At 47.1% G+C, this 12,052-nt stretch overlaps 1 non-coding gene across 1 annotated transcript; it reads left to right on the forward strand.

Moving 5' to 3' along the window:
* The first annotated feature begins 11,121 nt into the window (after nt 1-11,121).
* Nucleotides 11,122-11,259, forward strand: LOC119935611. Its single transcript, XR_005453399.1, has one exon. It is a non-coding gene; the product is annotated as a small nucleolar RNA SNORA7 (small nucleolar RNA).
* Nucleotides 11,260-12,052: the final 793 nt, after the last annotated feature.

Consider the following 12,052-nt stretch of genomic DNA (forward strand, 5'->3'; position numbering starts at 1 on the left):
CCAACAGCGAGCTCACAGTCTGGAAGGGGGAAACAGACAACAAAACAGAACGTATGAACCAAATAAAATAAATAGAATAATAAATATGTACAAACATATATACATTCGTTCATTCATTCAATCGTATTTTTTGAGTGCTTACTGTGTGCAGAGCACCGTACTAAGCGCTTGGGAAGTATAAGTGGGCAACATAGAGAGACACTCCCTGCTCAACAGCGGGCTCACAGTCTGGAAGGGGGAGACAGACAACAAAACAGAACATATGAACCAAATAAAATAAATAGAATAATAAATATGTACAAACATATATACATTCATTCATTCATTCAATCGTATTTTTTGAGTGCTTACTGTGTGCAGAGCACCGTACTAAGCGCTTGGGAAGTATAAGTGGGCAACATAGAGAGACAGTCCCTGTCCAACAGCGGGCTCACAGTCTGGAAGGGGGAGACAGACAACAAAACAGAACATACGAACCAAATAAAATAAATAGAGTAATAAATATGTACAAACATATACATTCATTTATTCATTCATTCAATCCAATCAATCAATCAGTCAATTGTATTTATTGAGCACTTACTGTGTGCAGAGCACTGTACTAAGCACTTGGGAAGTCCAAGTTGACAACATTATAGAGACAGTCCCTACCCAACAGTGGGCTCACAGTCTAGAAGGGGGAGACAGACAACAAAACCAAACATGCTAACAAAATAAAATAAATAGAATAGATATGTACAAGTAAAATAAATAAATAAATAAATAGAGTAATAAATATGTACAAACATATATACGTGTGTACAGGTGCTGTGAGGAAGGGAAGGAGGTAAGAAGGGGGAAATGGAAAGGGGGATGAGGGGGGAGGGATTCGGCTTGAATAGGCCTATACTACTAATAATGATGGTGTTTGATTCATTCAGTCATATTTACTGAACGCTTACTGTGTGCAGAGCACCGTACTACGCACTTGGGAAGCCCAAGTTGGCAACAACTAGAGACGGTCCCTACCCAACAGCGGGCTCACAGTCTGGAAGGGGGAGACAGACAACAAAACAGAACATATGAACCAAATAAAATAAATGGAGTAATAAATATGTACAAACATATACATTCATTTATTCATTCATTCAATCATGTTTATTGAGCGCTTACTGTGTGCAGAGCACCGTACTAAGCGCTTGGGAAGCCCAAGTTGGCAACATCTAGAGACTGTCCCTACCCAACAGCGGGCTCACAGTCTGGATAGGGGGAGACAGACAACAAAACAGAACATATGAACCAAATAAAATAAATAAGTAGAGTAATAAATATATACAAACATATATACGGTCATTCATTCATTCAATCGTATTTATTGGGCACTTACTGTGTGCAGAGCACCGCACTAAGCGCTTGGAAAGTAAGGTTGGCAACATATAGAGACGGTCCCTACCCAACAGCAGGCTCACAGTCTAGAAGGGGGAGACAGACAACAAAACAGAACATATAAACCAAATAAAATAAATGTGGACAAGTAAAATAAAGAGTAATAAATATGTACAAACATATATACATTCATTCATTCATTCAATTGTATTTATTGAGTGCTTACTGTGTGCAGAGCACTGTACTAAGCACTTGGGAAGTCCAAGTAGGCGACATATATAGATAATCCCTACCCAACAGCGGGCTCACAGTCTAGAAGGGGGAGACAGACAACAAAACAGAACATATGAACCAAATAAAATAAATAAGTAGAATAATAAATATGTACAAACATATATTCATTCATTCATTCATTCAATCCTATTTATTGAGCACTTACTGTGTGCAGAGCCCTGTACTAAGCGCTTGGGAAGTACAAGTCGGTGACATATAGAGACGGTCCCTACCCAACAGCTGACTCACAGTCTAGAAAGGGGAGACAGACAACAAAGCAGAACATATAAACCAAATAAAATAAATGGAATGAATATGTACCAGTAAAATAAATAAATAGAGTAATAAATATGTACAAACATATATAAATTCATTCATTCAATCCTATTTATTGAGCGCTTACTGTGTGCAGAGCACTGTACTAAGCGCTTGGGAAGTACAAGTCAGCAACATATAGAGACGGTCCCTACCCAACAACGGGCTCACAGTGTAGAAGGGGGAAGACAGACAACAAAACAAAACATATAAACCAAATAAAATAAATAGAATAAATATGTACAAGTAAAATAAATAAATAGAGTAATAAATATGTACAATCATATACATTCATTCAATCGTATTTATTGAGTGTTTACTGTGTGAAAAGCACTGTACTAAGTGCTTGGGAGGTCCAAGTTGGCAACATATAAAGACGGTCCCTACCCAACAGCAGGCTCACAGTCTAGAAGGGGGAGACAAGACAACAAAACAAAACATATAAACCAAATAAAATAAATAGAATGAATATGGACAAGTAAAATAAATAGAATAATAAATATGTATAAACATATACACATTCATTCATTCATTCATTCAATTGTATTTATTGAGCGCTTACTGTGTGCAGAGCACTGTACTAAGAACTTGGGAAGTACAAGTTGGCAACATATAGAGACGGTCCCTACCCAACAGCGGACTCACAGTCTAGAAGGGGGAGATGGACAACAAAACAGAACATATAAACCAAATAAAACAAATAGAATAAATATGTACAAGTAAAATGAATAGAGTAATAAATAAGTACAAACATATATACATATATACAGGTGCTGTGGGGAGGGGAAGGAGGTAAGGTGGGGGGGTTGGGGAGGGGGAGTAGGGGGAGAGGAAGGTAGGGGCTCAGTCTGGGAAGGCCTCTACACGTGCTGCCTAGAATTCCTCAACAACAACTCTCTCCTCGACCCCCTCCAGCCTGGTTTCCGTCCCCTACATTCCACGGATACTGCCCTCTCAAAGGTCACCAATGACCTCCTGCTTGCCAAATCCAACGGCTCCTACTCTGTCCTAATCCTCCTCGACCTCGCAGCTGCCTTCGACACTGTGGACCACCCCCTTCTCCTCAACACGCTATCTGACCTTGGCTTTACAGACTCCGTCCTCTCCTGGTTCTCCTCTTATCTCTCTGGTCGTTCTTTCTCAGTCTCTTTTGCAGGCTCCTCCTCCCCCTCCCATCCTCTTACTGTGGGGGTTCCCCAAGGTTCAGTGCTTGGTCCCCTTCTGTTCTCGATCTACACGCACTCCCTTGGTGACCTCATTCGCTCCCACGGCTTCAACTATCATCTCTACGCTGATGACACCCAGATCTCCATCTCTGCCCCTGCTCTCTCCCCCTCCCTCCAGGCTCGCATCTCCTCCTGCCTTCAGGACATCTCCATCTGGATGTCTGCCCGCCACCTAAAACTCAACATGTCGAAGACTGAACTCCTTGTCTTCCCTCCCAAACCTTGCCCTCTCCCTGACTTTCCCATCTCTGTTGACGGCACTACCATCCTTCCCGTCTCACAAGCCCGCAACCTTGGTGTCATCCTCGACTCCGCTCTCTCATTCACCCCTCACATCCAAGCCGTCACCAAAACCTGCCGGTCTCAGCTCCGCAACATTGCCAAGATCTGCCCTTTCCTCTCCATCCATACCACTCCCCTGCTCGTTCAGGCTCTCATCCTATCCCGTCTGGACTACTGCATCAGCCTTCTCTCTGATTTCCCATCCTCATGTCTCTCTCCACTTCAATCCATACTTCATGCTGCTGCCCGGATTATCTTTGTCCAGAAACGCTCTGGGCATATTACTCCCCTCCTCAAAAATCTCCAGTGGCTACCAATCAATCTGCACATCAGACAGAAACTCCTCACCCTGGGCTTCAAGGCTGTCCATCACCTCGCCCCCTCCTACCTCACCTCCCTTCTCTCCTTCTCCAGCCCGGCCCGCACCCTCCGCTCCTCTGCCACTAATCTCCTCACCGTACCTCGTTCTCGCCTGTCCCGCCATCGACCCCCGGCCCACGTCATCCCCCGGGCCTGGAATGTCCTCCCTCTGCCCATCCGCCAAGCTAGCTCTCTTCCTCCCTTCAAGGCTCTACTGAGAGCTCACCTCCTCCAGAAGGCCTTCCCAGACTGAGCCCCTTCCTTCCTCTCCCCCTCATCCCCTTCTCCATCCCCCCATCCTACCTCCTTCCCTTCCCCACAGCACCTGGATATATGTATATATTTTTGTACATATTTATTACTCTATTTATTTATTTATTTATTTTACTTGTACATATCTATTCTATTTATTTTATTTTGTTAGTATGTTTGGTTTTGTTCTCTGTCTCCCCCTTTTAGACTGTGAGCCCACTGTTGGGTAGGGACTGTCTCTATATGTTGCCAATTTGTACTTCCCAAGTGCTTAGTACAGTGCTCTGCACATAGTAAGCGCTCAATAAATACGATTGATGATGATGATGATGATAATATGTATATATGTTTGTACATATTTATTATCCTATTTATTTTACTTGTACATATTTATTCTATTCATTTTATTTTGTTAATATATTTTGTTTTGTTGTCTGTCTCCCCCTTCTACACTGTGAGACCGCTGTTGGGCTCACATAGTAAGCGCTTAAGAAATACCATTATTATTATTATTTTAGTAAGTGCTTAATAAATGCCATCATGATTATTATTATTATTTTACAGATGAGGGAGCTGAGGCACAGAGATGTGAAGTGACTTGCCCAAGGCCACACAGCAGACAAGTGGTGGAGCGGGGATTAGAACCCATGACCTTCATCTCACTCTGAGTGCTGTGGTGATTCACCGCCAAGAAAGAGCAGAGTTAAACTGACACCAAGTCGAGCTAATGAAACTGAGGTGAAGGAACTGTGCCCTTGTCCCGGTTCTGTTGGGCACCCCATTCCTCACACGGGGCACCCCGCTCCTCACGGCCTCCTGGCTTCCACCCACCTCTGGCCCCGGTCTCTCCCAAGCCTTGGTTGCCGGAGGCTGGGAGCACAGAGCTGCTTTTCAGGAGCATCCCTGGAAAAACCTGCTGGGTCCAGGGCAACGAGTCCATTCATTCAATCGTTTTTATTGTGTGCAGAGCACTGTACTAAGCGCTTGGGAAGTACAAATCGGCAGCATAGAGAGACGGTCCCAACAACGGGCTCAGCGGGGGACCCCTCTTGGAGGGAGGAGGGGGAGAGGGCAAGTAGAGATCACAACTCTAGAAGCAGCAGTGGCCAAGTGGAAAGAGCACAGGCCTCGGAGTCAGAGGACCTGGGCCTGTCTGATCATCATCATCATCAATCGTATTTATTGAGCGCTTACTGTGTGCAGAGTACTGTACTAAGCGCTTGGGAAGTACAAGTTGGTAACAAATAAAGACAGTCCCTATCCAGCAGTGGGCTCACAGTCTAAAAGGGGGAGACAGAGAACAAAACCAAACATACTAACAAAATAAAATAAATAGAATAGATAGGTACAAGTAAAATAAATAAATAAATAAATAGAGTAATAAATATGTACAAACATATACATATATACAGGTGTTGTGGGGAAGGGAAGGGGGTAAGATGGGGGGGATGGAGAGGGGGATGAGGGGGAGAGGAAGGAAGGGGCTCAGTCTGGGAAGGCCTCCTGATCTGATCTGATTAATGCCTGCTTACTTGTTTCGATGTCTGTCTCCCCACCGACTGTGAGCCCGTTCTGGGCATCGATTTGTCCCTTTTTATTGCTGAATTGCTGAATTGTACTTTCCAAGTGCTTAGTACGGTGTTTTGCACACAGTAAGCACTCAATAAATATGATTGAATGAATGACTGATTAGTTGGTATCTACCCCAGCATTTAGTACAGTGCTTGGTGCTTAGTAGAAGCAGCGTGGAAAGAGCACGGGCTCTGGAGTCAGAGTTCATGGGTTCAAATCCCAGCTCCGCCAATTGTCAGCTGTGTGACTTTGGGCAAGTCACTTCACTTCTCTGGGCCTCAGTTACCTCATCTGTAAAATGGGGATGAAGACTGTGAGCCCCCCGTGGGACAACCTGATCACCTTGTAACCTCCCCAGCGCTTAGAATAGTGCTTTGCACATAGTAAGCACTTATAAATGCCATCATCATCATCATCCTCATTAGTAGGAACTTAACAAATAGAGAAGCAGCATGGGTGAGGGGATAAAGCACAGACCTGGGAATCAGAAGAACCTGGGTTCTAGTCCCTGCTCTGCCACATAATAATAATAGTAATTATGCCATTTGTTAACATTTTCTATGTGCCAGGTACTGTTCTAAGCACTGGGGTGGATACAAGCAAATGGGGTTGTACGCAGTCCCTGTCCCACGTAGGGCTCATGGTCTCACTCCCCATTTTACAGATGAGGTAACTGAGGCCCAGAGAAGTTAAGTGACTTGCCCAAAGTCACACAGCTGATAAGTGGTGGAGCCGGGATTAGAACCCATGACCTCTGACTCCCAAGCCCGGGCTCTTTCCACTGAGCCATGCTGCTTCTGTACTGTACTAAGCACTGGGGTGGATACAAGCACATCTGGCTGGACACAGTCCGTGTTCCAGATGGGGCTCGTAGTCTCAATCCCCATTTTACAGATGAGGTAACTGAGGCCCAGAGAAATGAAGTGATTTGCCCAAGGTCACACAGCAGACAAGTGGTGGAGCTGGGGTTAGAATCAATCAATCAATCAGTCGTATTTATTGAGCGCTTACTATGTGCAGAGCACTGTACTAAGTGCTTGGGAAGTACAAATTGGCAACACATAGAGACAGTCCCTACCCAACAGTGGGCTCACAGTCTAAAAGGGGGAGACAGAGAACAAAACCAAACATACCAATAAAATAAAATAAATAGGATAGAAATGTACAAGTAAAATAAATAAATAAATAAATAAATAGAGTAATAAATATGTGCAACCATATATACATATATACAGGTGCTGTGGGGAAGGGAAGGAGGTAAGATGGGGGGATGGAGAGGGGGACGAGGGGGAGAGGAAGGAAGGGGCTCAGTCTGGGAAGGCCTCCTGGAGGAGGTGAGCTCTCAGCAGGGCCTTGAAGGGAGGAAGAGAGCTAGCTTGGCGAATGGGCAGAGGGAGGGCATTCCAGGCCCGGGGGATGACGTGGGCCGGGGGTCGATGGCGGGACAGGCGAGAGCGAGGTACGGTGAGGAGATTAGCGGTGGAGGAGCGGAGGGTGCGGGCTGGGCTGGAGAAGGAGAGAAGGGAGGTGAGATAGGAGGGGGCGAGGGGATGGACAGCCTTGAAGCCCAGGGTGAGGAGTTTCTGCCTGATGCGCAGATTGATTGGTAGCCATTGGAGGTTTTTGAGGAGGGGAGTAATATGCCCAGAGCGTTTCTGGACAAAGATAATCCTGGCAGCAGCATGAAGTATGGATTGAAGTGGAGAGAGACACGAGGATGGGAGATCAGAGAGAAGGCTGGTGCAGTAGTCCAGACGGGATAGGATGAGAGCTTGAATGAGCAGGGTAGCGGTATGGATGGAGAGGAAAGGGCAGATCTTGGCAATGTTGCGGAGCTGAGACTGGCAGGTTTGGTGACGGCTTGGATGTGAGGGGTGAATGAGAGAGCGGAGTCGAGGATGACACCAAGGTTGCGGGCTTGTGAGACGGGAAGGATGGTAGTGCCGTCAACAGAGATGGGAAAGTCAGGGAGAGGACAAGGTTTGGGAGGGAAGACAAGGAGCTCAGTCTTTGACATGTTGAGCTTTAGGTGGCGGGCAGACATCCAGATGGAGATGTCCTGAAGGCAGGAGGAAATGCGAGCCTGGAGGGAGGGGGAGAGAGCAGGGGCAGAGATGTAGATCTGGGTGTCATCAGCATAGAGATGATAGTTGAAGCCGTGGGAGCGAATGAGGTCACCAAGGGAGTGAGTGTAGATTGAGAACAGAAGGGGACCAAGCACTGAACCTTGGGGAACCCCCACAGTAAGAGGATGGGAGGGGGAGGAGGAGCCTGCAAAAGAGACTGAGAAAGAACGGCCGGAGAGGTAAGAGGAGAACCAGGAGAGGACGGAGTCTGTGAAGCCAAGGTCAGATAACGTGTTGAGGAGAAGGGGGTGGTCCACCGTGTCAAAGGCAGCTGAGAGGTCGAGGAGGATTAGGACAGAGTACGAGCCGTTGGATTTGGCAAGCAGGAGGTCATTGGTGACCTTTGAGATGGGCAGTTTCCGTGGAATGAAGGGGACGGAAGCCAGACTGGAGGGGGTCGAGGAGAGAGTTGTTGTTGAGGAATTCTAGGCAGCTCGCGTGGACAACTCGTTCAAGGAGTTTGGAAAGGAATGGTAGGAGGGATATGGGACGATAACTAGAAGGTGAGGTGGGGTCAAGAGAGGGTTTTTTTAGGATGGGAGAGACATGGGCATGTTTGAAGGCAGAGGGGAAGGAACCAGTGGAGAGTGAGCGGTTGAAGATGGAAGTTAAGGAGGGGAGAAGGGATGGAGCAAGAGATTTCATAAGATGAGAGGGAATGGGGTCAGAAGCACAGGTGGCCGGAGTAGCACTTGAGAGGAGGGAGGAGAGTTCCTCTGAGGATACCGCTGGGAAGGATGGGAGAGTAGCAGAGAGTGTTGAGAGCCGGGGGTTGGAGAAAGGGGGGAAGAGACTTTGGGGAGGTCGGACCTGATGGATTTAATTTTGTTAATGAAGTAGGAGGCCAGATCGTTGGGGGTGAGGGAAGGAGGAGGGGGAGGAACCGGGGGCCTGAGAAGGGAGTTGAATGTATGGAAGAGCTGGCGGGGGTGATGGGCATGGGTGTCAATAAGGGAGGAGAAATAGCTTTGTCTGGCAGAAGAGAGGGCTGAGTTAAGGCAGGAAAGGATAAACTTGAAGTGAACGAGGTTGGCATGGTGTTTAGACTTTCGCCAACAGCGTTCGGCAGCTCGAGCATAAGAGCGAAGGAGGCGGACAGTGGCAGTGATCCAGGGCTGTGGGTTAGTGGTGCGAGAGCGGCAAAGGGAAAGGGGAGCGAGTGAGTCTAGCTGAGTAGAAAGGGTAGAGTTGACAGCAGTAATATGATCATCAAGACTGGGTAGAGAGGAGAGGGCGGCGAGGTGGGGTGTGAGGCGCTCCGAAAGATGGGTGGGGTCCAGAGAGCGGAGATCTCAGTGAGGGAGTAATATGGATTTACAGGGGAAAGGAGTGTGAGTGAGGAGGCAGGTGAGAAGATTATGATCAGAGAGAGGGATTTCAGAGTTGGTGAGGGTGGACACAGTGCAGCGGTAGGAGATGATGAGGTCGAGAGTATGACCGAGTTGGTGAGTGGGCGAGGTGGGGTGGAGGAAGAGGTTGGCAGCGTCAAGGAGAGATAGAAGGCGGGCGGCAGAGGAGTCGTTAGGGATATCCATGTGGATATTGAAGTCTCCGAGGATCAGAGTGGGCATGGAGAAGGAGAGAAGGAAGGTGAGGAAGGGGTCAAAGTCGTTAAAGAAGTTGGAAGTGGGGGCGGGAGGGCGGTAGATGACGGCTACAAGAATCTGGAGGGGGTGGTAGAGGCGAATAATGTGGGCTTCAAAGGAAGGGAAGGAAAGGGAAGGGGGAGGAGGGATAGTGCGAAAGCGACATTGGGGGGCGAGAAGGAAACTGACTCCTCCTCCTTTTCCGGTGAGTCTGGGGGAGTGGGAGAAGAAGAGGCCTGCACTGCAGAGAGCAGCAGAAGAGACCGTGTCGTCCGGAGACAGCCATGTTTCAGTTAGAGCGAGGAGAAGTAAAGAACTGGAAAGGAAAAGGTCCAGGATGAAAGGGATCTTACTTAGAATCCATGACCTTCTCACTCCCAAGTCCATGCTCTATCCACTATGCCATGCGACCCTTCACACATGTCTGCTGAGTGACTGTGGGCAAGTCACTTCACTTGTCTGGGCCTCAGTTACCTCATCTGTGAGCCCCAAGTGGGACAGGGACTGTTTCCAACCTGATTAGCTTGTATCTAACCCCGGTGCTTAGTATAGTGCCTGTCATGGAGTAAGCGCTTAACAAATGCCATTAGAAAAAAAAAACAATTTTAGGTTTGGGTCTGTCGACTGATAGCTTGGTTCCCAGTCCTCAGGGGCCCAGCTCCTCTTGGTTAGCATTCATTCAGTCACATTTATTGAGCGCTTACTGTGTGCAGAGCAGTGTACTAAGCGCTTGGGAAGTACAAACTGGCAACATATAGAGACGGTCCCTACCCAACAGGCCTTTGGACCGGGCAGGGAGAGTAGGGTCAGAAGTGCTGTCTACCAAATCATGGAGTGCACAGTCTAACTCACCAGAATGGGGGAGAAACCCTCAAATGAATCTTGATACTACTAATAATTGTGGTATTCACTAAGCACTTACCATGTGCCAAGCCATGTACTAAGTGCTGCATATAATAAGCACTCAGCAAATATTATTGATTGATTAATTGATTGATTGATTGGGAGTTGCAAGATAATCAGGTTGAACACCATCCGTGTTCTATGTGAGACTCACTCTAATCAATTAATCCTATTTTTTGAGCACTTACTGTGAGCAGGGCACTGAACTAAGAGCCTAGGAGAGTACAGTATAACATTCATCCACTCATTCAATCATATTTATTGAGCACTTGCGTGGCTCAGTGAAAAGAGCACGGGTTTGGGAGTCAGAGGTCATGGGTTCTAATCCCGGCTCCGCCACTTGTCAACTGTGTAACTTTGGGCAAGTCACTTAACTTCTCTGTGCCTCAGTTTCCTCATCTGTAAAATGGGGATTAAGACTGTGACCCCCATGTGGGACAACCTTGATTACCTTGAATCCTCCCTAGTGCTTAGAAGAGTGCTTGGCACATAGTAAGGGCTTAACAAATACCAACATTATTATCATTATTATTACTGTGTGCAAAACACGCTACTAAGCGATTGGGAGAGTACAATAAAACAACAGACACATTCCTTACCCACGATAAACATCTTCCCCACCTACAATGAGCTTACAGTATAGACAAGTAGGAGGGAGAGCAGGTAGTTCATTTCTGATAAATGAGGAAACTGAGACACAGAGAAGTTACGTGGCTTGCTGAGGTCTCACCGGAGACAGGTAGTGCATCAATCAATCAATCGATGGTATTTACTGAGCACTTACTCTGTGCAAAGCGTTGTACTCAGAGCTTGGGAGAGTACGATACAAAAGGGTATTATTAGCATTGGAATCATTATATTGCCCTCTCAGTATCTCCCCTGGAGAGTTTCCAGTCCTCTACCAGTCTCGGCTACAGGAGGGAGAGTCAAGGAGAAGCCTGTCCATTTTATTCCTAGCTTGGGCAGTGGCTAGCGAGTGGAAGGCAATCTGCTACAAGGCAAAACTCCCCTGTGCTGGGCAGTCGCAGCATGGGAGAAAGTCGAGGGCAGAGACTCAATTTGACTGTGCAGAAGGAGGGAATGGTAGATCACGCCCATATTTTTACCAAGGAAACTCTCTGGGTACACTACCAGAACGACTGTGAGCCCGTTGTTGGGTAGGGACCATCTCTATATGTTGCTGACTTGTACTTCCCAAGCGCTTAGTACAGTGCTCTGTACACGTGGCTCAGTGGAAAGAGCCCGGACTTCGGAGTCAGAGGTCGTGGGTTCAAATCCCGGCTCTGCCACTTGTCGGCTGAGCGACTTTGGGTAAGTCACTTAACTTCTCTGGGCCTCAGTTACCTCATCTGTAAAATGGGGATGGAGACTGTGAGTCCCACGTGGGACAACCTGATTACCTTGTATCTACCCCAGTGCTTAGCACATAGTAAGCGCTTAACAAATACCAACATTATTATTATTATTATTATTACACAGTAAGCGCTCAGTAAATACGATTGAATGAATGAAGATTGAAGATGGAGGAGAGGTGTTCTGGGAGAGATGGAGTCTCTACGGCTCAGAAGTGACTCGACAGCATAATAGATCATCAGGAAGTGGAAAGAGCATGGGTTTTGGGGTCAGAGGTCATGGGTTCTAATTCCGCTTTGCCACTTATCAGCTGTGTGACTTTGGGCAAGTCTCTTAAGTTCTCTGAGCCTCAGTGACCTCATCTGTAAAATGGGGATTAAGACTGTGAGCCCCACATGGGGCAACTTGATAGCCCTGTATCTACCCCAGTGCTTAGAAC

Source organism: Tachyglossus aculeatus, chromosome 1, assembly GCF_015852505.1.
Source record: "Tachyglossus aculeatus isolate mTacAcu1 chromosome 1, mTacAcu1.pri, whole genome shotgun sequence".
Classification (NCBI taxonomy): Eukaryota; Metazoa; Chordata; class Mammalia; order Monotremata; family Tachyglossidae; genus Tachyglossus; species Tachyglossus aculeatus.